The 27,227-nt window shown below is 47.5% G+C and overlaps 1 protein-coding gene and 1 long non-coding RNA gene across 4 annotated transcripts in view; one reads left to right on the forward strand and one right to left on the reverse strand.

The window, feature by feature from the left end:
• The window catches only part of SLC45A4 (solute carrier family 45 member 4), an 80,951-nt gene extending 58,781 nt beyond the window's left edge, over positions 1-22,170 (reverse strand). The window contains exon 1 of one of the 2 annotated variants that reach the window (XM_085053663.1): positions 22,031-22,170. The gene's annotated coding sequence lies outside the window, so the exon portion shown is untranslated. Of the gene's footprint in view, positions 1-21,458; positions 21,884-22,030 lie in introns of those variants that run through there. The other variant, XM_085053665.1, reaches the window with a different exon arrangement.
• On the forward strand, positions 3-26,453 carry LOC146442488 (uncharacterized). 2 transcript variants are annotated; one of them, XR_014850289.1, is made up of 4 exons: positions 3-87; positions 17,509-17,607; positions 22,047-22,168; positions 26,170-26,453. It is a non-coding gene; the product is annotated as an uncharacterized LOC146442488 (long non-coding RNA). The 2 variants fall into 2 exon arrangements; XR_014850288.1 differs by lacking the exon at positions 26,170-26,453 and having other exon boundaries at positions 22,047-22,179.
• Positions 26,454-27,227: the final 774 nt, after the last annotated feature.

The following is a 27,227-nucleotide window of genomic DNA, read 5'->3' on the forward strand; positions in this document are numbered from 1 at the left end:
AACCGGCACCCGCTTCCGCTTCCGCTTCCGCCCCCTCCCGCCCCCGGGGTCATGAATATGCAGCGAGAGAGGCGTGGCCTCCCGGGGGTACGTGAGGTGGGCTTATGAATATGTATCAAGGAGGCGTGGTGTCCGCATGCGTTGGGGTGTCGGTAATGAATATGCAGTGAGGGGCGTGGCCTCTGGGCACGGGGGGGCGGGCGGGGGGCGTTGCTGGGTGACGGCGGGAGGGCTACGGGGGCGCCCAGGCATTCCCCCCAGGGACTCCCACCTGAGGGGAGCCAGGCGGGCATGGCGGGGCAGGTGCTGGAGGGTGACAGCGGCTCACAGTGACACAGAACATTCACAAGGAGCGTCGAGTTCGACTCCTGGCCCTGCACGGGACAGCCCCAACAATCCCACCATGTGCCTCAGAGTTGTGCAAACACACCCTGAGCTCTGCCATGCTTGGTGCTGTGACCGCTTCCCTGGGAAACTCCTCTAGTGCCCAACCACCCTCTGGGTGAAGAGCGTTTTTGTAATATCCAGCTTAGCCTTCCCTACACAACTTCATGCCATTCCCTCGAGTCCTGTCACTGGTCACCACAGAGAAGAGATCTGTACCCGCTCCTCCTCTTCCCCTCATGAGGAAGTTGTAACTGCAATGATGTCTCCCCTCAGTCTCCTCCAGGATAAACAGACCAAGTGTCCTCAGCCACTCCTCATATGGCTTCCCCTCAAGGTCCTTCACCATCTTCGTTACCCTCCTTTGGATGCTCTGTAATAGCTTTAGGTCTTTCTTATATTGTGGTACTTAAAACCACACACAATATTCAAGGTGGGACCGCCCCAGTTCAGAGCAGAATGGGACAATCCTCTCCCTTGCCCAGCTGGCGATGCTGTGCCTGAAGCCCCCCAGGACACTGTTAGCCCTCCTGGCTGACTCAGATTCAATTTTGCCATCAACCAGGACCCCCACATCCCTGTCTGCAATGTTTCTTTCCAGCATCTCATTCCCCAGTTTGTGTCAGGGGAGTCTTTCCTGCTGCCCAAGGATGAAGGATAAGCCTGTCTGCTTCTAGATTGAAGAGATGCTCTTGGTTGGAAAAGGAGCATGAGTGGCAACCTGAGGGAGGATGGAAGCCTTCACTGTCCCTGCCAAGGTAGGGCATTTGCACAGAAACAGCACAGAGCCCCTTGCCCCTGTCAGGCAAAGTTGTGCCAAGTACAGCTCCAAACCAACAGCTTGGAAAGTGCAGGAGCGAGCACCGATTTCTGCCTGAGGTACTGCAAACATGCTGGCCCCAAATTGCTGAAATTGTCCTTAATCACAAAGAAAAATAACACCTTTTCCCCATGTTTGGCTACAGTCGAGGTCCCATCCTGCCTTCCCACCTTGTCCCTGCTGCTCTACCCACCAGAGGCCATGAGCTGCCTCTCCTCACATCCAGCCCAGTGCTGCAATGGGGTGTGCGCCAGGCCACATGGAGAGGGTGACATGTGGCATTTGTCATGTATTTGTCACATTTGCAGAACACAACCCTCAACACACAGTGCCCAGTGATCCTCAGGACATTAAAACATTTCATTCCCCATGGCAGCCATAGCCCTGCCACATTAGAAGCACCCCCTGCAAATCAGCCATAAAAGACTGTGTTTTTTTAGCGCTGGTGTGTGTTTTTTTAGTCCCAATTAAGGTCTCCTAGCCTTAATTGTGCTGGCTCCATTGTGCAGGCTAGCGTGATATTTAATTTTCATTACTTACATAAACTGGGGATGCATAAAGCAGCGTGTGAGTGGCATGTAAAAATGCACGTTATGTTGCGTCAGTGTAATTGTTTTCTGTTTCTTGACACGCCGTTAAGTGTATATTCCAAAACAATTTTTTTATGGTGAACTTCTTTCTCTACAACTCATGAATTAATAAACCACGAAGCATACCAGACTTCAGAAAAGGAAAACCACAGAAGGCAAAATGGAAGAATTGTACACATCTATTAAAAAGCAAGATGAATCTTGAGTCTAACAAAGAGACTCTATTACAAGTCCTAAAGACACACAAAAAAGACAGTAATATTTTGTTCTACAATGCTGTTACCAATAGGTATTTGTTTTTAGTCTAATGCAGACCAAGGGCTGAAAAGCATGCATGACCACAGTCATGCACAACTCACTAAATTAATCATCCTCTGGTGAGGATGTCCAAAGTCCATTCAAAGAATGATGGTTTTTTAGACATTCTACTGATGTTTATAAACACAAAAAGTGGCAAAATAATTACCTTAATTAGCCAAATGGTAAAGATAAATTTTCCACACCCATGACAGCCCAGTGTAACACCTACTCTTGACAGCAGAATATCATCCATTGTATCACAACTGTGATACAGCTTAATAAAACATTGAGTTTATTCCATAGAAGAAACAAAATATAGCTATACATATAGAAAAGGCTAATGATTCTATTTTAAGAAGAAAGACTTGAGTGACTTTAGTGGAAATTCTAGGTGACCCTAACACGCCTGAAAACATCAAGAAAGGATCTCCAAATGTCATTACAACTTCTAAGATGTGCTTCTTGTTACCCATGGGCTTGTGGCAGACCAAGCTACCTGGTGTTTTGACGCCTCATTTTAAAATAATTGAAAAAAATTAAAAATTTCTTCTGTTTTAGCCCTTTTGTTGCCTGTTGTTGTGGTGAAGTGTGATCCTTACCTCAGCCTGACATTTTAGACCCGTTCTGGCAATGTCCAGACCTGTCTGGACAGGTCCAGATATTTCTCCATTGTATTTCCTCATGTTATTTTCACTCGAGAGTTGTTAATTCTCAGCCTTTAGCTGAATCCAAAGTCAAAAAAGGGTAACTTTCCATAAAACAAATATAATAGTTTAAAAAAATCTGATTTTTCATACCAAGTGAGGGGGTGGAAAAAAATCCAAGGAAACAGACCCACCTTTTCCCTCTGAGGTTCTTACTCAACTCCAAATATTTAACCCATAATAAATAAACGCACTGTCATGTCTTGGCAGGGGGAAAATGAGTGTCAGTCAGAAGCCTGATGTGCTGTCCAGACGTGTGCTGTTTGCATGGGAGAGGGACTGGGAGAAAAGCCCCTGGACTGGGGCTGAGAGCAGGTTGGAGACAACCCCTGAATGCTCCCCTCAGATCCCTCCTCAGCAGGGTGGCGATTCCTGTTCCTTGGAGTGTCCCTAGGCAACGTGTAGGGATTTGGGGCTCTTCAGGGAGACCTTTTTCTAAAGAAAGCATCCAGAAGTCACCTTAAAATCTCTCTGTGGCTCTTGGTGTGCACATACCCACTTTGTTGAGCCACGTAGTAGGAGAACCCCCCAAGGTACCAATCCCTTGCTTACCCTCACTTCCACTGGTTTGTTTGGCACAGAGTACCAGAGGACTTTAGAAAAGACCTCAGAACACTGGAGAGCAATATCCTGCTCCAAACACCTTGCCTTGTGTCTTGGCATAGACGCTGGAGCAAGGGGTCTTCCCTATTTAACGAGATATGTTAATTAACCAGACGGCAGGCTCATCAACAAGCTGCCGTGAGTTCTCTGTACTCCATTTCACAGGTACTTGGCTTACCAAATTGTTATGAAAACTCACCATCCAGCCAAGCCAAACAGACACCGCCCCCAATATTATTTTACACGCGTGTCAAAAGAAATAACTTGCCGCAGGCCAAGCGGGTGAAAGAATTTTACGAGGCTGCGTCTGATCCTCCCTTCTCCCCTCCCTCAGACAGTTAAAGAAATGTTTGCATGATGAAAGGGGTAAGGGAGCAGAGGACAGCTGGTTAGGAATTAATGAAATGTTTGAGCGTTATCATGCGATAATGGATTTAGCTGACTGTTTGCCAGTGTTCAGATCTAGTGTGAATTGCTTTACATGAAACGAGGGGATTCCTAGATTATACAAACCTCCTGAGACTGCTGCTGCTCCTAAATCCTTTCAACTGCGATTTTTTTAAAAAAATGGTAATTTTTCCTCTGGATGGACAGAAGCCTTTGGGATTGTTTTGACTTGCTTTCAGACTTAATGATATTTGACACAGCCGGCTCTCTGAGGTGTCTCCTAATTGGGAGTGGCCGTGGGTTTGTGAAGCCTGCAGCTACGCTTGAAGCAAATCTGAGCATCCAGAAGCCCAGGTGAGGTCTCCTAGCCAGGACATTTGTAAACAGGACATGAAAAATGAGTCTCAACTTTTACACATTTGGCCTGTAACTCAGCCCCAGGGTATCTTTCACAAAGGGTGATATATCTGATGGAGACCCAGGCTCTGGACTTGAAACTGCTGTTTATCCTTTTTCCCACCCTCCCCCAACACATGCTGTCATTACGATGGAACTTTAATGGCTGTGTAAAATAGCTCATGTCCCTTGATGCCTTTTTTTTTTTTCCCTAAAAGCATTGGGATACTTCTGGTTTTTTCAGATGTGGACTTGTGGCTGGTCAGCCAAAGATATTTCATCTGGACACAGACGAGTCTCAAGAAGGTTTTATGAAGAAGAGCAGGAGACTGTGTAACTTTGTGACTGGCACCCAGACAGGCAGGTTTTCAGGTCAATTCAGCTTGCCCATATTAGCCAAAAGTGACTTTGACTTCTGAGAGCCAAGGGGCTTCCTACAGAACCTGCAGGTAGAGAGTGTGACTCAGCCCTTTGCCCTGTCACCAGCCCAAAGTCCACACATCTGGAGCCAGTTGGTTCATGCCACCCCAGAGCAATGTCAACAGCCCTGAGCAAACAGGGTGGTGCACGTGTAGGGTCCCTTTGCCCTCGTCCTGCGCTGAAACCTGGAGTTCCCCTGTGCTGGGCGTTGGTGAGGTCCCACCTCAAATCCTCTGGTCAGTTTTGGACCCCTCACAAGGAGGATATTGAGGTGCTGGAGTGTGTCCAAAAAGGGAAATGGAGCTGGGGAAGGGTCTGGATGAGGAGTGGCTGAGGAAACAGGGGGTGCTCAGCCTGGAGAAAAGGAGGCTGAAAGGTCACATTTTTGCTGTCTACAAGAGAGATGATAGAGATGATCTCTGCTGCTCTTGGGGAGATAGTTCAGTGGTGGACTTGGCAATGCTGGGTTAATGGTTGGATTTTATGTTCTTAAAGGTCTTTTCCAACTGAAATTATTCTATGACTTTAAAAGCAGTAGCTACAACTTCTCACATCATCCTCATATGGAAAATAAACGGCTCATGTTAGCAGTTATGTCACAAGGTGCTCTTACCGGCTGTAAGATGGGGTTTGCTGCTTCTGCCACTTGTGAGGTCTCATCATGAGTTAATGCCTTGAAGAATGAGCGTTCCCTGTCATTATTTTCCTGGTTTGCACAGCTGAAACCTGGTATTAATGGCTGCAGAAATTATCCTGCCTCTTGAGTTTATGTAGTCTATAATTATCTTCACAATAAAACTGTGAGGAATTAAGCTTCAGAGTAGTTTATAGGTGACAAGGGGTGACTTGACAGTCCTTCAAGAACTGTGGCTTTCAGTCTTCAAGTTCCAAGAGCAGTTAAGGTGCTGCTAAACAGCACTTAAGAGCTGCAGGGCTTGTTCAGTTCAGCCCATGCTTCCCTCATCATGGAGAGACCAGAACCTCTTTTTAAATTTTTTTTTAAATGCTGTTTACTATTCTGTTTCTCTGCACTTGGGCAATGAGCTGAGATTAGTCAGTTTTCCTTCTGAGCTGCCTCTTATGAAACCATGACTGTAACGTTTATGAGGTTTCCATTGCTGCACAGGGATATTTGTTTTTTGGTCACTACTTTTATTGAAAAACAGATACATTTTCATCATATTGGATGTGCAGAGAACCAAAACCCTGAATCAAAGTCTGAAGTACAGCCTGGAGGCTGTTTAAGTCTGAGATGATTTTCAAGTGACTACATTCATGTTAGCCTTCCCCTGGTGAAAGCTGATTTGTATTATTTTCATTTTACACTGGTAAATGTCTAAAAAAAGACCAGTAAGTTTTCTGCTTGCACAGGCTCCTGCTGCCTGCCATAAAGCCAAATTTTCTGAAGTTTCACCGAGTGATCTTGTGGCCTTTCAGTATTTAATGGGAGCTTGTAAAAAAGATGGAGAGGGACTTTTTATACAGTCAGAAAGTGATAAAACAAGGGGGAACAGTTTTAAACTAAAAGAGGGGAGAGTTAAGATCAGATATTAAGAAGAAGTTGTTTAGTCAGAGGGTAGCGAAGCAGTGGCATGGGCTGCCCAGAGAAGGTGTGGCTGCCCCGTCCCTGGAAGTGTTCAAGACCAGGCTGGATGGGACTTGGAGCACTCTGGGATAGTGGAAGGTGTCCCATCCCGTGGCAGGGGGGGTGGAATGATATGGGCTTCAAGGTCCCTTCCAACATAAACCATTCTATAATTCTTGGTTACTTGATGCTTTCTCATAACAACACAATGCTTCATGGATTAATTAATAGATGATAGCCAGCTGGACTAGCCCAGAGAGAATAGAATACCATATTTTATCTGATCACCACACAAATGCTTAGTTCATAGCTCTAGACACTAAGTGATGACCTCTAGTTAACTGAGCATTTATCCCTGTTCGCACTGCCTGCTTGTTTTGCAGCCTTGTGGCTCCAGCTGGATTCCAACTGTGCAGGTGTTACTGGGCACGTCTGTTTCTGATCACCAGGTGGGACCTGAAGCCTCTGTAGCCTTCCTGGAGGACTCACTTTACTCTTTGCTCTGCTAAGGCCTGTTACAACCACGTGCTGTGATTTATCTCATCTCTCCCCTTGCCTAATCAGTCACATACCTAATTGGTGTTTGCAATATTCTGGGTCCCAGCATAAACAAATTGTTTAGCCCTGTGTCATCAAAACTGCATCTGGACAACCATCAGCGTTCTCCATATTTTTGGAAGATCCTAGGAAAGAACTCAGAAGCTACACCTGTGTTAGTGACTTCTGCAGATATGACTCAGTGTTAGCAGAAGTCCACGAGCAGTCGCAAAAATAGATGCTGTTGTGCTGACTGTATTCAGAGTGTTTTTACATATCCATGAAAACATGAGTAACACTCACCTGGCTGATGGAAAAGCGAGTTGGATTGGCACTGGTTGGCAACGGGATGGAAAATTAGTATGTAAAGAGCCTAGTGATTAAGATAATGAAAAACAATGTTAAGAGTCTCAGGTGAAGCCAAGTTTTGTAGCCCTCGAGCTTTTAGTTGTGAAATTGTTGGCTCTTGAGTTGTTTCTGAAATAGAAATCTATTTAAACGACTTAAGCAACCCAAGTTTCAAGAATAACCCCAAGCAGGCTGTTTTAGTTGTGACTGAGAAACCGAATTCGGTGAATACTTTTTATTCTAATTGCCTGAATTTCCAAACACAACCAGAGAACCAAACAGCTGCAGACCTTAAAGTATTTAATATGAAAGTAATTTTAAGCTTTGAGGAAAAAACAGACTGCCAAAGTTGATTGCAGTGGAAATCCCCTATAAAATACTGGGATTTTTTAGGATTCTTTTAATTGTTCCCCCCGCTGGCCCTAAAAGCTAAGTGTAAACTGAAACATTCACAGTTTTTGGAATTAACTCAGAACAGTTGTTTTGAGTTAATTGTATCCAGCATTTTTCCCCTTTTCCTAGAACTGAATATCACCCCTGTCATTGATTTTCATGCAGTGTTGGACTTGTGAAAGTCCCTCTACCTGGAAGTACAATGTGGATACTTCACACTGCTGTTCTTGGGCTCTAGTTTCACTTTTCAGCTTAAGTGATTTTAAAACCACCTGCTCCCAAAAGGAGCAACTTTTCCTTTCCATCTCCTCATACTCTATAAAATCATAGAATATCTCAAGTTGGAAGGGACCCATAAGGTTAATTTACTCCAACTCCCTGTTCCTCGCAGGAAGTAAAACTAAATCATATGACATTGTCCAGACACTGCTTGAACTCTCTAGAGGCGCTTAGGAAGACTCCCTCAAATATGGTGCTCTCCATAAATGACTGTAGTAAATAGAATCATTGTGAAATGCAGGATAGTTAATGCAAATTATAGACATTTTTGCAAGGATAAATACATGGCAATGCACTGTGGAACCCCAAAATTCTGCCTAAGGAATTTTAAGAATTCAGGCTTGGCATGAGTCAATTGATTTGGTGGGAAACCCTACCAAAAAAAAGTGTAGTTTTCTGTTGAATAAACTGTGCACATTGACTCATGCCACAGTCCTACACCTTGTGGGAGCTTGCCAAGGCTGACAGGTCATGGTCAGGCCCTTTCACAGAACAAATCACCCTCCAGTTCTCACTTCTGACCCCTATAAAAACAGCTGCATTTTCCAGTTCCTCTTCAAGCAATTTCATCATTTGCCTCAAACACCTCTCAGATTTTCCGAGGAATACAACACAACCTCCTGGAGAGGGACCTGGAGGTGGCCTGTGTGCATGAACACTGTGCCAAAAGCAGAGGAAGATTATAATGGAGATGTGCTTTCCTGCTGCTCGTCTTCTTGGACAATCCTATCAGTTCAGCAGCTTCTTTCCTTATTTATAACAGGGGCCTGGCAACTAAGCTCCTGACTTAAGAACCTCAAAGACTCAAGGCTGCTTTGGTAGGACCAAAAGTTTTGTATTACTGTCAGAATACGAATAAAGAACCTTCCTCTTTGGGTTCCACCCCATTTCTCTGGACTGGAGATGTATTTATGCTGGGCAGATGGATGCTCCCTGCAGGGATGACTTAGTCCTCATCAGGGCCAGAGCACAGAAGGACAACAGATGATTTGAATGGAGATCATTTGCAACCTCGAGAGCAGACTCGAGAGGTTACAGCTGAAGATAAAGAAGTCTGTAAAACTGAGAGGAGAGAAAGTTCCTAGCGATGAGGTTATTTGGGAGGTTTAACAAGCTCCCCAGGGAAGCATTGTTCCTGTGGATAACTTTGACAAGAGACCAGGAGAAATGTTTTTGAGGAGTTCAGATTTTTCCTGTCAAGTAATCAGCTATATTTCTGCCAGAAAAGGCCTTCCCCAGTCCCAATTAAACAAGAACTAGCCTGAGTGGATTGCTCCAAATGTGAACAAAACCTTTTTCCTTTTTCCAGCTGGCAAAAAATTAATATATTTTGCTTGCTCTTTTTTCCCCCACTGTTAGTGGTTTTGGTCAGAGCATAAGCATATGTTGCAGAATCTGCTAGAAAAAATTGTTTTCACAATTGATATTTTCCTAAATGCCTTTAGAAATTTTTCAGTCAGTGCCCAGGTGGTTTCCTGCTAACCAAGTATTCCGCCAAACCATTTCATCTTAAAGGGCCATGCCTTGTTGTTGAATGCAAACTTCAACTTGTTTTCCTGTGGTTTGAACAGATACAAGGTCTCTCTACCACATAGATTTACTCACATCAAATACCACAAAACCCATATTTCAGATGAGCTACAAATCTCCCCTCTAAGAGCTTATTTTAACAAACGTGCAGCATTTCATCCTCTCTGTGGTTTTGATTTCCTCCTGAAATGCAGCTGAAAGCAAGATGTTTAAAACTTCTCAGGAAAGGAGACATAATGTTGGACCAACTTCACCTCCTTAGAAAACTGGCGTAAAATTGAGAGACAGGGACAAGCCTATAAATCGGAGTCCCTCAATATTTCCAGGGCTTTAAGGCATTTGCTCACAGGAATGCTGAGTTTTGCCTCAGCTCCCTGAGCTCTGTCTGAATTTTGCACTTCAAGCCATCCCCAGGAAAACTTGCAGCTCTTCAGACCTTTGTTTTCTATCTGTGGGTGACAAAAATCACAGAGCTGGTTGTAGCAGAGCTCTGGCAGCTGCACTGTTAATGACAGGAAGAAAGAAAGTGAAGCTGTTCAGCTGATCCATTACCATCTCCAGCTCATCCCAAGATATATTATTTGAACCACAAAAACCCTCCACACATTTCATGCCTTGCAGGGACGGATGTTCCACTACCTGTCTCACTGGTGGTTTGCAGGATTTACCTTGCTGTAAATCAGAAATAGTGCATGGGTGCAGAAATACACGTTATTTTCAGAGTACAAAATATCTTCTGTGTGTGCATCTGCACATTTCATTCACGGACTTTACTTTCTCTCGAATGACCTATGGGTATCTCTTGTCTCATGGAATTGAGTGTTGTTTGCTTGTTCACAGCTTCCTTTCCTTCCGTTATCCAGCAAAGAAAGTTTGCTTAAGTGGCTTTTGTGAACTCTTTCAAGATCCCCAGAAGGATGATACAGGAAACAGAGAGTTTCCTTTCTATACAAACTTCCAGGGTGTTCCCATAATAGCCTGAAATTTATCTGCCCTCAGCAGCCTGCAATTGGACAAAAAAATAAATGAACTGTCAAGGGATCAGGCCAAACACAATTAATATATCAGAGAGGAGAGTTTGCAATAAGAATCCTCCACTTACACAGCACCTTTTATCCCGTGTTGCCAAACACTTTCCTTTCTACGTTTCCAATTACAAGTTGACCATGCTTTAACCATCCAGCCTGAAATTTTCCATAAGTGCTCCCTTCCTCATGTTGAACACAATTTTCAGAGAGCAGTGAAGGGGGAAAAGCTTCAGAAAAAAAACCCTCTTAAAAAGATGCAGTTGTATTGCAGTGAGCTTAAAGCTAATGAATTAGTTTTAGGGGTGTTTAAGTATTCCCCCTCTTTATTTTGAAGAGCAAGTTTGCGCTACATGAGGCTGGAATGGGAATGAGACACTTGGCACAGCGGCAGTGCTGGAGATGAGAATCTGTCACCATCGCTGTGAAAATGTATCTGGGTTTGTCCAAAAAATAAACCACAGACTATTCCCTATTTCAGTGTTTTAGAGGCAGGTGTGTACCTCGGTTTTACGCTTCTGACTGCTGTGCCTGTAGTTTCTGCAGCCCCTCAAAAGCAACCGCTGTAAGCAGAACATCTGGACAGGGTGCCGACAAAATGGATTCTCCTTCAGGATTTCACCCGGTGTGACCTGGCACTGTGGGTGAGATCTGGGAGGATTGTAGCACTGGGAGGGAGGGCAGGGCCCGTGTTGAAAGCTGACAAGGTAGAAATGTGAGTCATTAAAAGGCAAAGACCAATCTGTAAAGAAACAATTACTTACATATTAAAAAAAAAACCGAAAAAAAAAAAAGAAAAACAGAATCAGATCTGGAAGGCACGTTCGCCTGGTGGTTGACACTCCCTACAAAAGCACCATGTTGTTCCAAAAGTCTCCCATGAGATGAACAAACCTTGCCAGGAATAATCACAGATCTGGAGCTGTGTAATTGCTCAACTAAAGGCAGGCAGGGAACAGATAGGGAACCTGTGCTTTGCTTTTCCTGCCCACTTCCTTGCTTTCAGGGCTGTGCGGTGCTCCGGAGCACTGGGGCTTATATTGGCCAGAGCAGTCAGGGCACCAGGAAAAAAAAAGCTTCTAAGCAACAGCTTCACGGCGTGTGTTGTTTTTAACTCCATTCATAAAAGCAGTGAGCCGGGCTGTGCGAGGCAGGCCGGGGCTCAGCGCTCGTGTCTGCTCGGAGCAGAAAGCTCTCAACGTGCTTGAGCCGAGCGCCGGCAGTTTCATACCCTTCCAGCACTAATCCAGCAATAAAGAAAATGGCTTTAAGCCACTTCAGACCCATTAGTGCTCTCCAGAATGCTAATATAGCATAGAGATGAAAGGACTGCAATGAGGGGAATGAGGAGATGTGGTCAACAGTATCGTCTCCCCTTTTAGGGAGGTTTGGTTCGTTCTCTAGGAACAGAGACAAAATTTGGGGAGCAGATACCATGGCAGCACAGCACAGCGACACTCCCATGTCATGGGACTCCGGGCGTTGCATCCGGCACTGTTAACGGCGGGGCTGGGGTGCCTTTATTTTAGTGATAATTCATGGTTAACCAGAAATCTGATACTTGACCTCCTCCAGCCTGGAATGCCAAGTCCGAATGCGTGACCCATATCTGTATGGCCACAGGCAGCAGATGATGTGAAAATCGTTTGGGTAATAGTATTTAGCACAGCAATAGTTCTACATTTTCTAACTCTGCTTGGGAAAACAAATCTTTTTTTTTAAGTTAAGAAACAATGTTTGTCACTTTTAAAATCAAACCCTCATGTTTATGGAGAAAGGTCTGTCTTTAGTGACAAGAGCCTATTTTTTTTCCAAGTGAAACAGTACTATTTAAAATAATACCTGAGAAAATGTAAAGCTGTTCTGCTAGAAAGCCTCACAATGCAGAGAAGGAAACTGAGGAGAATGGTTGATGTGGGACTTCACAGGTTTGGAAACAGGAGTGTGGTGGAGCTCCGGGATGTTTACTCTGCTGTACAGAAGGTGAGAAGGGATTTTGCCCAGAAATACCTGCGGCAAAAGGAGGTGCCAGGCGAAAGCAGGCTATCTAATCTATTAGAGCCATTTGCTGGAGATGGAAACGAGATGTTCCCGCTGGAAATCAGGACCAGAGGTTAATTAACTATAGGAACATCCTACTGAGAAGCCATCCTGTGAATTCCTATATGATGGCCCGGGGGCAGTGCCGTCAGATGCTTTAGGTGTCCCACTAAGCTGCTCTCACCATGTTGTTGTGGAGATAACCTGCTTTTCCACTGATTCTAGAGGGATGCCAGGGCTCCTGCTGCAGGTCCCCAAACCTCAGGACTGTGGATACCCCCGGGTGCCTGCTGCAGGACTGTGCCCTAGTTTTGTGTTTCTCAGTGAAAGAGCCACATCGAGTCTCTGGAAAAAAAAAAAAAGCAAAACAAGGACAAAGTTCTGCCCTTCCACACTCTGTTTTCATTTACAGCCAAATTCTGCCAATCTTTGAGTGTCTATTTAAAAGTTCTATTTCCTTCCCATCAGCCAGTTTCCGTGCTGGGGTGCATGTTCCTTTTTCTCTTTTTCTTTTTATTTTCTTTTTTCTTTCTGTTTCTCCTTCCCTTTCCCCCTGTTGTTTCACAGTCCACCTGATGATACTCATCACTCATCACTCCAGACACACCAGGACCCTCAGCTGAGCCCAGTCTGTGTGCAGACACTGTTACATGAGGTGTCAGACCTTGCTGTTTATCCAGGGGAGGAGATGTGTGCCTGAATTTCCTTGGCTGTGATAACTGTGGCTCAGCCTGGAACTGACAGCAGTGGAAAATTAATGGGTGGGCTCTGTTTCCAAGGAATGGCCATCAAGGTCACGGTTGTGAGGCTATAAGGGCACAGCCCTTTCCTACTGGCAGCCAGTACACATGCCAGCTTTGCTGTCCCCTCTTCGATGTCACCAGATCGCTGTCACATGAGCACACCGTGGCTGGGAGGTGCCATTGGCTGCCCAGCCTGTTTTCATGCTCAGGGACTCTATGAATACAGCCTGACGATGCTCGAGGTGTAACTGAAACCTCTGCAGCCACAGCTCCTGGCTGAACTCTCCCTGCCCCTTGCAAGGCTGAGCAGAGGAATTTGTTCAAAGCAGCCTTGAGGACAGAGTCACCCTGTGCAGGAAGGTACCTGGTGCTCCCTCTCTGCTGAGGGTACTGGTCTGTTCAGTGCTCTTCTCCATCTGTTTGGTGGTCAGCCCACTTGAGTGGAGCCAATTTGGATGCAAGGAAATGGAATTTTTCTCAGGCACAGAAGCGAGAGATGAATCCTTTTGGGCATGGAGGGCCTGGGCTTGGAATACACTGAGCCTTGTCTCTGGGCAGTTTAATCTTGCCAGCCAGAAACCTGTGTGGATTTACACTTCCATATGCAACTGTTTGATAATCATGTTGCCATGGCTACATTTGAATCCTGCAATAAATGTGTAATTTCACACATTTACATCAAAAGGAGCTCCAGAACATACAGCTGCCTCACAAAGCAGCTGATCTCTCTCCATAAGCACTTTCCATTTTTAACACCACATTATTGTACTCACTGGTGTGCTGCTTTTGGGAGGGGATGAGGACTATAGGGCAGGTTTGACAATCAAGTTCTTGAGGTCTGAGCTACACTAAGGTTCCCTCAATGCTGGCACCAGGGCAGTTGCCCTGCTGGGGTCAGAGGGACCATTTCCAGGGCAGTGCTGGTTCTGCAGCCATTCCCGCTGCAGGGGATTGAGATCCTTTGCAATTAAAGAAGGACAAAGTGAAACACAAGGTGCTAGTGTGCCCAAAATGCAGGGAGAAGGACTGAGAAGAAGGAGTGGAGGCTCCCCATGAGGCTCGGCTCAGGGGTCTGATGCCCACCTCTCTTAGCAGTTTGGTCCCTTCATCTCCTTTTCATCCCAGTCCTCTCAGGTCTGCCTCCCTGGCTCCTTGCTTGCTCTCACCCACCCTCTACCATCTGGATTGCTCTTTATCTCAGCAGCCACCTTGTCCCAGTGTTTTGCCCCCAGGCTACCTGTCCTTCCAGTGCCCTCTGAGTGCTGTCCTACTTGTGATGGATGCCTCCTTGTCCCACAGATACCCTCTGTTGATCCCATGGGCAGCTTTTCCCTTGGTCAAAACCTCTTTCTCTGCCTCTGAGAAGAGGCAATGTGCAGGGAAGTTATTTAGGGAGGGGCAGCTCACAAGGGGAGCAGAGAAGAGGATGTAGCAGGATACAGCTTCAACCAGCAGCAGCTGAATGAAGTGGTGGATGGCACCCACTGAGCATCAGATCTGGAGAGAAATTTGCATCCAGACCTATTCCTGCTGACTTAAACAGATTTTTTTCAGGAACTCGAAACTTGGACAGTTCTGCCTTTGGTTTTTTTTCCTATAGCAACAACAGCTGGAACAATGTTGGCACCAAGGCAGGGCTGCAGCTGGTCTCCTCCTTGCTCAGAGCAAAGAGATGCCAGAGAGTCTTCAGCACTTCAGAATATGGACAAAGCAAACATTTCACTTCACTCCATGAATTTACTGTTGTGTGGAGAGAGAGCAAATTTGACTGTGACAAGTGCTCAATACTGACAATTTCTGTGTGAGAAACTGGAAGAAGGAAAAGTATTGGAAATGCTTAAGATTCTATTTTTTTCTCAGCTGTTTATACAAATGGAAAAGTTAAGTAAGTCTAATTATTGAGGTTATTGGTTTTAATGAGTCACCACCTTGCTGTTATTATTCCTGGTTCCTGTTGCCATAGGACAAGAAGCTGCAGCTGGGCTGAGCTGTGCTACGCAACAAACCCTCACACTTGCTATTCCAAGATTAAGACATAGGAAAATGGGTGGCTCAGACAAATGGGAACATGGAGAAGGAAAGTGATGTTTGCCAATGTGTTGTGTGGCAACATGACCAGTATGCAGATACTGGGAGCAAAGATGGGTTTCTACCAGAGACTGTTTTTTGAGGAGCCCTTCGGAAGATGTGATAGAATGGAGGTTGGCCTCCATCACGGGCTGGTTGTTGGTGGGAAGGGCTATGGACAGAGAAGTCACAGGGCTTTGAGAGCCAAGACCTGAGTCTGGTGTTATGGGAAGGGATGAACCAGTGAAGGGTTACAGCCTGAGAAACAAGACAAAAGGGAAAGGTTAGGAGAAAAATCTCCATGGTAAGTATCGTGGATAAGAATGGATAAGAATGAAGTGTGATCAGGGCCCATGAGAAGTGCTTTAGTAGCAGAGAAAGGAAGAGATATGCAAGAGATTTACCTGCAGGGCTGAAGAAACTGGGCTTGAAAAATTCTGCAAGCGTTAACTGCAGCCTAAATTCATGGACTTTGAAGGAGAGGTATGAAGTGGCATCAGGAGCAGTGCCTACATGGCAGATAAATCACTGTTGCTCACTGTGTTTTGAGAAGAAGGGAAAAAGCTTGGAAGGAAAGGGATATCGAAAATTCTGTTTTATGCAGGTTGGGCTTTAGATAATAATTAGACATCCATGAGATGTCCTGGAGGATCAGATGTCACTGGAGGATGTGTGCTTGTGCATTAGCGTGGGAGCCAGCTTGGATCTGCTTTGGGATCAGGCAGAGCCCGCGGTGTGGAGGCAGGAACACACCAACCCCCAGTGTTTCATTGATTGGGTTCAATTGATCAGTTGTGTGGAAACAAAGTAAACAAAGTTTCCGGTCTCTTGCATGTTGCAGAAGGTGTTGGGTTTGCTTGCAGCAAGCTCATCTTTTTCAGCTGATCCTGCACTTTCAGTTCTTTCTCCAGAGTGGCAAAGAAAAGTCTTTTTTGAGATGGGCTCAGAAACAAAAGGGAAGATCTGCTAGAGCAATGGGCTGTCAGACAGATTTTCTTTCTCAAATGCATACAAGGGTGTCTACTAAAAATGCCACAGGATCAAGCACAGGTGGGGTAGGCACCAAAGTGAGCTCCCCATGATTGTGAAAGTCATCCTCAAGCCATTGGCTTTTTCCCAGTGTGGCCCTCCCTATAAGCCCCACAAGAAGAGTGGCACAGTCTTTTTTTTCTCCCAGTTTGGACACTGCGTCCAGTCAGTTCCAGCATCCACAGCCTGGGAAGAGAGGGAATCTTTCCCCTTTATCTCTATGGCATGGGTAATGTGTGTCTTTCCTTTTCACAGCAACCAAAATCTTGAGTTTCCTGTCCTATTATCCATTTCCTAGTACTTCCCAGGGCTTGAATGCTGGACTCAGCCAAGACTCCAGAGAGGGATTAGCATGGACTTGCCTTGGCCGTGGATGACCTTCATTCTCTTTAGCATTTATTCTCTCTAGAGGATTGAGGAGGAGAAGGGGAGGGTGAGCCACAGCTAAATCCTGTTCTTGGATCTCCCTTCAGCCACTGAAGAATGAGCTGAGTGCCTAAATGAACCCAAAGGCACCGTGGGGTGAGGCACATCACATCCAAGCCGGACGTGGTGGCCTCTTCCCAAGTTCCTGAGCTGCCACACGCTCCAGCCATGCTTCATCAGGCAGGACAGTCTAGGAACTGTGGGGACTGTGACAGGGCTGCTGCCAAGGCTCTGAGCTCCCCTCTGGGCGACTGGAAAACAGCAAAGACACAGGTCAGGAATGCTGTCTGGGGTGAGTGACCTGGATGTGTCTGCCCAGACTCCATACAAAGAGGCAACGTGGTTGTGGCTCCGTTGCTCCCAGGGCTTTGTGCCGGAGGCTGAAGTGGATCCTGTCCAAGGTGTGGAGAGCCACAGCTCTTGCCCAGTTGCAGGAGAGGCCTCTGTTCTCTCTGGTACCCAAAGCGGCTCTGCGGACCTGGCTGCACAATAGGCTGGTCAAAATGGATGCCAGGAGCATCTCTCCCATCACTGCCAAACTTCTTGAAAACAGACTGCTCTGCACCCTAACACAGCTCACTGAGGGGAAATTCGGATGTTCAGAAGACAACTGCATAATATACTGGCAGTTATCCATGTCTTTTCACTCTTGTGGCCACCTAATTTTTTGACATTTCATGCCAAGATCCCCTGTGCAGCACCACGGCTGTGAATTTTGTAGCTTGCTAAAGTTAAGCTGTAATTTTCTTTGTGTGCTGGTTGTTGCTTTCTCTGTTGACTTGTATATGTGAGAACTGTTTTCCTAAACTCCCTTGCCTCTCATCCAAAGCACACTGAATCCTCTGACAGTGGCAAGAAGAACCTGGCTTACAACCCAGCTCATCCTTTCTCTCTCCGAACAGGTACTTCTTTGAGGTTCTTGAACATGGGAATCAAGGAGTTCCTAGCTAATGGCACAGTCATGACCCCAGCCAGAAGTTACTCCTGTGCCTGACAATTAGGTAAGAATTACCTCAAATACCTCAGATAGGTCTGACAGAATAAGTACAGGAGGCATGGGAGGTTGGTCAGACTGCTTCCAGCATTGCACAGGGACAGGGCTCAATCCACTGTATTCACTGAGTCCATGACTACTGGGTTTGCTTCTTCTCTCCCTTGTAAATCTGTATGATGAAAGTTTTCCCTGGGCATTTGCCACTTCTGAACATTATTTAGTGCACTGCATTACAAATAGAGGAAAATACTCGATTTCTGCTCTTTTGTTTGTTATTTGAGGTTCAAATTTTATATCCCCTAGTCCTTTTATTGGCAGGTTAAAATTAATTTTCTTTGCAGGGCGATTAGGGGAGAAATGGAGCATCAGTCTTTTACCAAATGAGACAACACAGGAAATGTTGAGATCATCTTGGGTAAATACCATTTGTTCCCTGCTCTTCCCATTGGGTCAGTGTATGGGGTACCAGGGCCAGACAAGTGGGAGAGGCAGCAGTGCTTTTGCTTCCCCTTCTCTCCTGCATGTAGAAATGAGGGACCCGAGGAGACTGCAAACCTGGATCAAAAAGGATTGTCTGCTAAGGAACGGATTTGCTTCTGTAGAAACATCTCTCCATCTCTTCAATGTGAGAGGAGAGACACTTTGGCCATTTTTTCTCTTAGTTATGAGCAAATAGCACATGGCCATCACTCACCACTAAGAAGCCCAGTTAATGTATCTGGTGATACACCCTGGCTGCCCCGAGGTGCTGTTGTGCAATGGAAGTTGGTAAACTGGGCCAAAAAATGCCTTTAAATCTCCCTGCTTCCACAGTAGCTCAAACTCCAGGTCAGAGTGGACACAATATACACTGGGCCAGAAATGTGACTTTACACACACCATCCATTTCACTCCACATCCCTTTTTGCCCACCAAGAATTCTGTTAATTGAGCATAATATCACAAACAACAGCAGTTAGTGTCAGTGTTGAAGGATCTATGCTGCTTCTGCAATCCCCTGCATGCCAGCTGGGAAGAGTCAATGTGCCCTTCCTGGAAAGGCTGTTGCAGTGATGAGAAGATGAAGGATGTGTTATTAGACCAATATGTATGTGCCAGGTCCAAGGCCTCTGATTTCTGCAGAAAGGTGTGACCTTGTCTGACTTAACATTGGAAATAGATGATCTTTAAGATCTCTTCCAACCCTAACCATCCTGTGATTCTAAGACTTCAGCAGAACTGGTGACATGAAATGGTTTAGTGCTGGGTTTTCCATGAGGATACACCTCTCAGACGCTGTGCCCACCAGCACAGACACCAGTGATACGTGAGAGGCCTCCCAACCCCTACAATTAGGAAAAAACAAGAGCTGGCACGAGATGGTAAATGCTGCCGTGCGATGTTCAGAGAAAACCTGCTTGCGTGGGATGTGCTGGAAAAATTGCTCAAGAATGGTGCATTCTCATAAGAAAAATGATCTGGCTGCTGTTCAGGTCAGTGGTTTTGTATCAGGGCTGCAGGCTGTGTGGTTGCCTCAGCATATGGTACAGCCACTAGCAAAATGTTTGCTCTGCGTGTGATCCAAACCCCCTCGCCCTGGGGTGTTGGAGGTCTTTGTCCTCACCCAGTTTTGGGTCTGGATCAGTGTTCTCAGGGCAGCTTGCACTGGCTCAGGACTCCATGGCAGAGAGAGGCATCCTGTGGATGTCAGCCCAGGAGAGCAGGGCAAACTGGATCAGTTTGCTGGTGGGGATTAGTCCCTTCATGTTGGGAAGGTGGGAGGGATAAAATGCTATGCTCATGTCAATAGGAAATTATAACCAGGGTTCTGATCCCTGCTGAGCAAAGCAGTGACCATGCTTCAGAGGTGGATGAAGAGGTTCCTGGAGACACAGATCATGAACCAGCAAGAGTTGCTGAAAGAACTAAATTACAGGAATGCCCAGGTGTTAACTGGAGCCTCCTTCCAACCTCTGCTTGACAGCAAACCATGAAGGCACAGCCTTCACTCCATCTCCTTTTTCACCTTAGGTGAAGGCTGAAGGAAAAAGACATCTGGAAGGTCTCCTGTCAGCCTGAGAGCTGTAAGTCCTCACTCACTCACTGTTTGTCCTCTTGTAGCAGCAGACCCCCAGCCTTTGACAGCAGCAACATTGGTCTATGCTTGGTTCCTGTAACTTTAAAGACCAGAACCATCAACATGAAACCTCTGTAGTTTCAGGGGTGAAGTTTAATAGATTCGTTTTAATAGGGTTGCTCAGTAGAGAGGGCCCTTTGTCCTCAACAGAATTAATCAAAATAATACAAACAGTAAATTTAATGAAAGAAAATGAGGTAGCTGTCCAAGGCAAACTGCTGCTTCTGCAGAGAACATGCCCTGACACTGCTAAATGTTCTGGTCAGTCCTGAAGTAGCCACTGGGAATAAGACCAGAGTAAGTTTATGCCAGAGGGAGGTTGTGCTTTAGATTCCTTGTGCTACTGCTTTAAAAAAAAAAGAGCCTTCACAGCAACTGCTCTTTTCCCTCTGGAAGGAGAGCTGAGGCAGAGTTTGCAGTGTAAAGTTTAAAAGAGAAATGAGGAGGAACCAAATTCCCCTTCTCTTGCCAGCACACAATATCTCTCATTTGTGGCTTTGTGCATTGCTGACCAGCAGACAGTGATGGTGTAGTACAATGAGCACTCCCTGCCATCGCATATCTTTGTCCCGTCCTCACCCCAGACCTGTCCCAGCACACACCAGTGCCATCTCTCCCTTTTGATCCCTGCTCACCTCCTCTCCAGGAAGTTTTGCTGCTATTTGCCTGGCTTTCCAATCCCCATCCCATCCAAATAAACCCTGCCAAGTTGCCCTCCATGGCATTTTCACTCTGTCACCCCAGCTGGAGCTGCAAATCAACTCAGACCTCGTGTCCTTGCTGTGTCCATGCTGGAGGTCCCATGGAAGCACTGTGCATTTGACACCAGCTTTTGAAGAACAGGCACCAGTTTTAGCTGTGAGATGCCCAAGACCATGAGTGCTGAAAGCTCCAGGAAGGATGACCATGTTAAACCCAGCCAGGCTCTCCTTTTAAAAGCACAGCCCTGTATAACACCCATCATCACAGCTACAGCAATTCCATGGCTGCACAGCCAGGTTTGAGGTACAACAGGCCTGTTCCCTCCAAACACATTCGCACCCACACGCCAAAACGGGGTGTTAAAAACTTCCCTGTGATGGAGCTTTCACAAGCAGCATTTCTGGGAAGGCCTGGCATTCAGATGGCAGGCAGGACAGCTGGTATCAGCAGTGCCTGTCACTGTGGTGTTGGGGCTTTGCAAAACAGGGTCTGTCTTTGAAAATATTCTTTTAAAATTTTTTTAAGGTTAACCTGCTAAGCCAAGATCTCCCTGCTCCTGACTATCTCAGCAGATAAATCGTACCAAATCATGTTTCCCTGCCTGGGAATTATTGTACCATTTCAAAACACCAGCCTGGTCTGGTAATTCTGCTTTTAACCCCTATGCCAGGCTTCCTCCTTTGGCTGCCAGCAAGCATCCTCTTCCCAAATTAACCCGACCACAATGAGCTGCAGCAGAATCCGCATAATTGCTCTTTTTTGCTCCAAACAGCCTGACTTACAAAGGGGACATTTCCTGCAGCAGCCAGCCCTGCAATACTCATTATTCCTAAATCAGGGGTCTTTGCGGTATCTTTATGCTCAGAAACCGCGTTTAATCTCGCAGCACCACCGGCTGCAGCAGTTCCCGCAAGATTCCCTCTTTCCATCCTCTCCCAGGCGAGCAAGCCGAGAGGCTCCCGGAGCCGGCAGAGAGCTGCATCCCCCCTTGGAGACAGGCATGCAACTTCCACCTGCCCTGGCAGGCGCGGAGCACTCACGTTGGCGGCGGCGCGGATCCCTTTCAACAGCTTAACTGCGGCTCATTTTTAACCCCGGCCAGCGGATCTAAGCTGCTCTCCCCAGGGCTCAGACGGAGCTGCCTGCATGACACCGAGGCATCCAGACTCGCCAGCTGACATGTCAAAGCAACGTCGTGGTTAGCAAACACATCAACAAATCGACTGCCAACCCACACATCGGCGGCAGCGGGGTCCCTGCGTTCCGTGCCGCTGTCGCTGCTCCGGGGTTTGTGCAGCCCCGTCGAATTCGGTGTTGCTAGCTGGCGTTTTCTGCCGGTGTCTAAAATAGCATCAGGAACGTTCCCTGTTGATTTCCCCGGCAGTGCTTGCTGAGCCATGCCGGGGACCGCGGCTCCCACAACCTGCCTTCACGCAGCATGTTAAAAACATTTTCTTGCCTTCTCCCTCCAAAGGAGGTGGAGAGAGGGGGGAAAAAAACCCCCTGTAGATGTTTTTTTGCCCAGCTACCAGCAAATCCCGACCTGAGCTAATTGTGCTATGGCTGAAAGCAGAGGATGTCTGCAGTGCATGGAGCTGATTTGCTGACTTACCCTTCATCTCTCCCAGGAATGCTAGGTGAAGAAGCCGACCTCTCGCTCCAGGAAAGAGCCACAAGGAGCCCGGCAGCAGCCACTGCAGAGCCTGCTCAGAAGTTCGCTCCCTCTGTCACAGTGTGTGCAGCTTGCCAGGTATAGCCTGGATGAGAACACCCCGTGCTTTTCCCAGGATGAATGAGATCAGCACATATTCAGTCAAGGGAAAAAATTAAATATATATATATGTGATAGTTTGGGACCCAGAGGAAAAGTGTTGGTCCCCAAGTTGCTCTGCTTTACAACTCAGGATTTTCTGGCGTGAATTTCACAGGGAGAGGAGTTTCTCCTCTGCATTTGGTGTTGTTAGATGTGTTAAAAAGCAAGCAAATGGTTGTATCCATGGGGTAGGCAGGAATCCCCCTGAGCCATATGAAGTGGAGGGCACGTGAAGGGCACCCTTACAAGCAGCAGAGATGCCTTTACAACCTGCAGGCTGATGCCTTTTGACTCAAACCAGCACCTTGCTGTTACAGCCTCCACATGGGTTGTGCAGATCCAGGCTCCACTGGTCCTGGCTTTCCTGAGGTTGTTTGGGTTAAGGTCTTTCCCACCTGGCTGCTCTGTGACTCCCCAGGTTGACAAAGTGTCTTTCTGCTGCCAGGTCCTTCACCTCAAGCATCTCAAGGCTCATCACCTGCCTGGTGGGGAGGGAGTGTCACTGAGCTGACACCCTGGGGTGACAGGGAGGCAGGGAGAGAGCATGAGGTGCTCAGAGGACTCAGGTGGATTGAAATATTTTGGTGTCAGTGTTATGTCAAAGAGCATCTTGTTCCTCTGGGTCTCTGTTGTTGTTCTGGTGGTGGATCCTGTGCTCCAGTGCAAGAGGCCCACGGCATGGCAAGAGTTTTGATACCTGCCATGGCCTTAGCTAATGGTTGGGAACCTCTGGCACAAGGAATGTGGCATTTTCCTTTGGTCTTGGAACTAAAGTGACTCTGTTGGAGGAAAATTAGATTTCCTCAGGATCAGACCCCACAGCTTGTCTGGCAGGGAACCCACCTCAGCTCCCCAACTCCCTGGCTTTAGGCAAACACCGGCCCTTTCCCTCTCCCAAAGCCAGGGCTAGGAGTCACTGAGGCACTGACCTCTGCCACGGACTCCGTGCTTAATCTTGGGTGTGTCCCTGCAGCTCTCCATCCCACTCATCTGCACACAGCTCCTGTGCAGCTCATCCACGCAGGGAATGGGTTCCCTGCCTCCCACACCTGGCCTCGTTCCCTGCTGACAGCGAGACAGCAAGTGGGGTTTGATGTGGCTGAGACAGTCCCTGTGAACAGGCTGCGGGGGAAGCCTGGCTCCCCCGGGCGTCACTCCAGGAGGATGCAGCAGGGCAGTGTGCTGTGCTCACCTGTCACCATCCTAAGGCCAGGTTTGCTCTCCTGCATCAGCAGGACTCATGGATGGCTGCCAGCCAGACCCCAGGGGAAGGTTTATCCCACCTGCACTCCAGGTCTGGCAGAGCCTCAGGCAACTTGTTGCTTGTCCGAGCAAGTTGGCTTCAGCTGCTGGATGTGCCCAGAACCCCACTGGGTGGGAGAGCAGGGAATGAAGCAATCATGGAGGGCCAGAGAAGATGCAGAAAAGCCCATTTGAGGCCAAGCTTGGTGAGAGTCCTGCACTGGGGACATTGCCCCCTGTGCTCAGTGACCTCTGAAGTCACAGCACAGAAGGGCAGTGCTGCATGAGTCCCTCTTGGAAGGGTGGGCAATGGGGATGGTGGACCTCTCATCACCTCTGCAGAGCTGCCTCTGCCTTTGACCCATGAAGCAGCCGTGGGCATGTTTGGAAGCTACACACATGACTGAGCTAACTTACCTCAGATAAGGCTTGGATTAATTAGTCAATACATGTTAAGTGCTGCAAAGATTTAAGGCTCTGCTTAATTGTTAAGTAACTCAATCATCAGTGGCTGCGTGGGATGCCTGAGGCAGAGAGTGGATGAATCAGCCATTCTCTGGCAAGTGCAAGGCAAAGAGGGAGAAAACTTTCCAAGGCTGGGTGACAGCAGGATGGGTTGGTTAGGGGACAGCAGCGATTACTGAGGTCACTGGGACTGACACAGGTTGCCCAGAGAAGCTGTGGATGCCCCACTCCTGGAAGTGTTCCAGGCCAGTTTGGATGGAGCTCTGAGCAACCTGATCTGATGAAAGATGCCCCTGTCCATGGCAGGGGGTTGGAATGAGATGATCCTGAAAGTCCCTTCCATCCCAAACCACTCTGTGATTCCATGACTGGGAGCACTTGGGAACATCTAAAAAGGAGGTCAGGTCCTGCATGGAGCAGCTGGCTCTGAGAGCAGGAGTTCCTTAGGCTATGGAGGGAAAGGCAATGATTTCATAGAAGAAAGAGATAAAAGGACTGTGAAGAACTTCATTGAGCTCTTCAGGCTTGTTATGGCCAAACCATTCTGAAAGAGGTGGGTTTGGGGCTGAACCAAAATTCTTTGGGGGATGTGAGAGCAGTTTGAATGGAGAGTGCTTAACCTGCCATGGATTCATCTGTCCTCCCTGCAGGAACTGGCCCTGTGTTATAGGCTTTGGTGGGACATGAAGCTGCTGCTGAGGGACCAACTTGTGTCCTGCAGGTCAATTCTCCATGAAGTGATTACAACCTGAGAGAACATTCATGCAGTCCATCACCAGCCTGAGACATCTCTTCTGCCACCATACAGTGTGTCCTGTCACTCAGGGATGGGTTTCAGACCTGGACCTGTTGCCTTGTTCCTGCACCAGCAAATTCCAGCTTCCACAGTCTCTCCATTTGCCTCTACCCTTCCTGCTGAGCTTTGCCCTCTGCTTCTCTCCATGTGGGAGCTTCCCAGGTATGCCATGGAGTCTTCTCCCAAAGACCTTTGCACAGGATAGGAATGTCCTCAGAGTCAGCCAGGGTGTTTTCCATCTCCTTGTGGAAAGGTGTCCCCCGTTGAAGGTGCAATTCACCAATACAGAGGCTTTAATCCCAGGGTTAATCCCCATGCAGAGGTGACTTCCAGCCATCCATGGTCATGGCACTTTGGCCAGCTAAGATGAGGGCCTCTTTGCATTGTGCCTCATCCACACACATATTCCCAGGGCTTTCTGTGAGGTTGGATATGGGCAGGACCTATTTACCTGGCATCACTCTGGCTGGAAAAAGCCTCTGAGCGCTGCCCTGGTGAAACATTCATTCTTTGGGAAACAGGGAGCAGGCAGGAACAGCCTGTACTGTTGTGACAGAGCTGCTTGCACGAGATGAACCTCACTGCCAGGGTTGGGATGGTTGCACATGGCTTGTGTGGGATAAAGGTATGAGCTCTGGAAGGGGACACAGCCAAACACAAGCCCTGGGAAGGGTCAGCAGGACAGCATAGAAGCATAGGCAAACAAGCCATAACTGCCTGCTCTCTTATCCTGCAGGCTCTCATGTCCTGATCCCAGTCCTTGCCCTGCAGCTCTCCATACAGAGCAGCACTGCCAAAGGCAAGCAGCCCAGATAGGTTACCTGGGTCTTGGATTAGACCTGCCTTATTCTTGGAGAAGCTGGAGTCACCAGCAGGCAGCCCCCTGTCCCAGCACCAGCTGCGGGGCTTGGCGTAGGTTTGCAAGGCACCCCTTGACCTCAGCGTCGCCCACGTCCTCACAGCCTTGCTTTAATCCTTTTTTAATTAACTGCTGAGGGGTGTGATGGTATCAGAAGGGTGGGAGGGGGGTGGCCTGGGGTGTTTTGGGCTCGGTGTGTGTGCCAGCCAGCTGGGTTTGTTATGAGTCTGTCAGATCTCACAGGCTCTCTCCAGATCCGGTTGCAGCTCAGGCTCATCCCTGCGGCTCTTGCACTGCTCAGGGATCCTGCCATGTCCCACCTGGCAGGTGCTGGCATATCAAACATTTGCGGGAAACTGGCAGCTGAAAGGCAAAGTGGCTTCTCTGACGGCACGGAATGCTGGGGAGGAGGTTTGACTTCAATCAGAAAACCCTGGGGAAATAACCAGAGCAGAGATGGAGTGGCCACGGGGATGTCCGGGATGGAAATGGGGGTGAGGTCAGCAGCTGGGTGGTCACTGAGGTCATGCAAAAAGCTCTTAGGGTTTATCAGCACTTGGTGCTGGGTTTCCACAGGGATTCAATACCTGCTTGCCTGGGGTTTGACTCGAGGACAAGGCATATCCAGGCTTTCCATACCCCCTACACCTCCATCATGGGGAACTGCAATTGCCCAGAGTGCTTCCAGGGATCTGATGCTCCTGAGGAGAGCAAGTTGCACGCTGGATCCAAATGCTATGAACATCTGTTCCCAGGCTGAAAGCAGCCTCTGGCTGAAAGGGTGAGTTGTTCTGGGGGCAGATTACCTACCTCTACCCCTGGGTCTGCAAGAAGGCATGATGACTGGAACTGAGATCCCAGGCTACAAGAGCACCCAAAAATGTGTGTGCTGGGGGTCAGTGCATACTCTGAGAGCACATGTTGTTGAGTCCTAATAAAAGTACACCTAGATATTAACATCCACAGGTCCTGTGTGTCTGTCCTGCACCCTCACTGTGGTTTCTTTGAGAGGAACTTGCCCAGCAGATGTTGATTTGGCCTTTTGTGGCCCTGAGGTGGCTCTTGGTTTTAAACATCTGAGAAGATCTTGTGTAACATAAGGCCTTGAGGGGAATCAAGGAGATCTGAGCAGGGAATGGAGCATGGCTGTTCTTGGCCACTGTGGATGATGAGACACAGCTGTGCCCAAAGCAGCACTGAAGTTCAGAAAGGAAGGACCTGACCTGGATGAGGCAGATGCAAAGACTTTCCAAGGGGTGAACCACACTTCAGCCCCACTGGGAAAATCAAACCACATCTAATGATGTGGAGCAGAGGCCAGATGTGTTCAGAATCAGTCAGATGCCCTTCTGGCTTTAACTGGTGGAGGCCACCTGGTGCACAGTAGGTTCTCCATTGCTGGAAATCTTCAAATCAACACAGCAAAATTATTGCTCAAAAGGAAGTTGTGGGCTTGGCAGAAGTGGTCAGTGCTGGGTTTTGCAAGAGGGTGGATTGCTGAGCACTGTTCACTCCATGTGCCTTAAACCCTGTGACTCTGAACCAGCAGCTGCTCACTGGTCCCTCTTAGCCAGAGTCATGAGAAGTTTTGTGGGTCTATTACATGGCCAGGAGGTGCTCTGCAGGATTGCTTA

The sequence above is a fragment of the Lichenostomus cassidix genome, chromosome 2 (assembly GCF_008360975.1).
Source record: "Lichenostomus cassidix isolate B80296 chromosome 2, HeHo_3.0, whole genome shotgun sequence".
NCBI lineage: Eukaryota > Metazoa > Chordata > Aves > Passeriformes > Meliphagidae > Lichenostomus > Lichenostomus cassidix.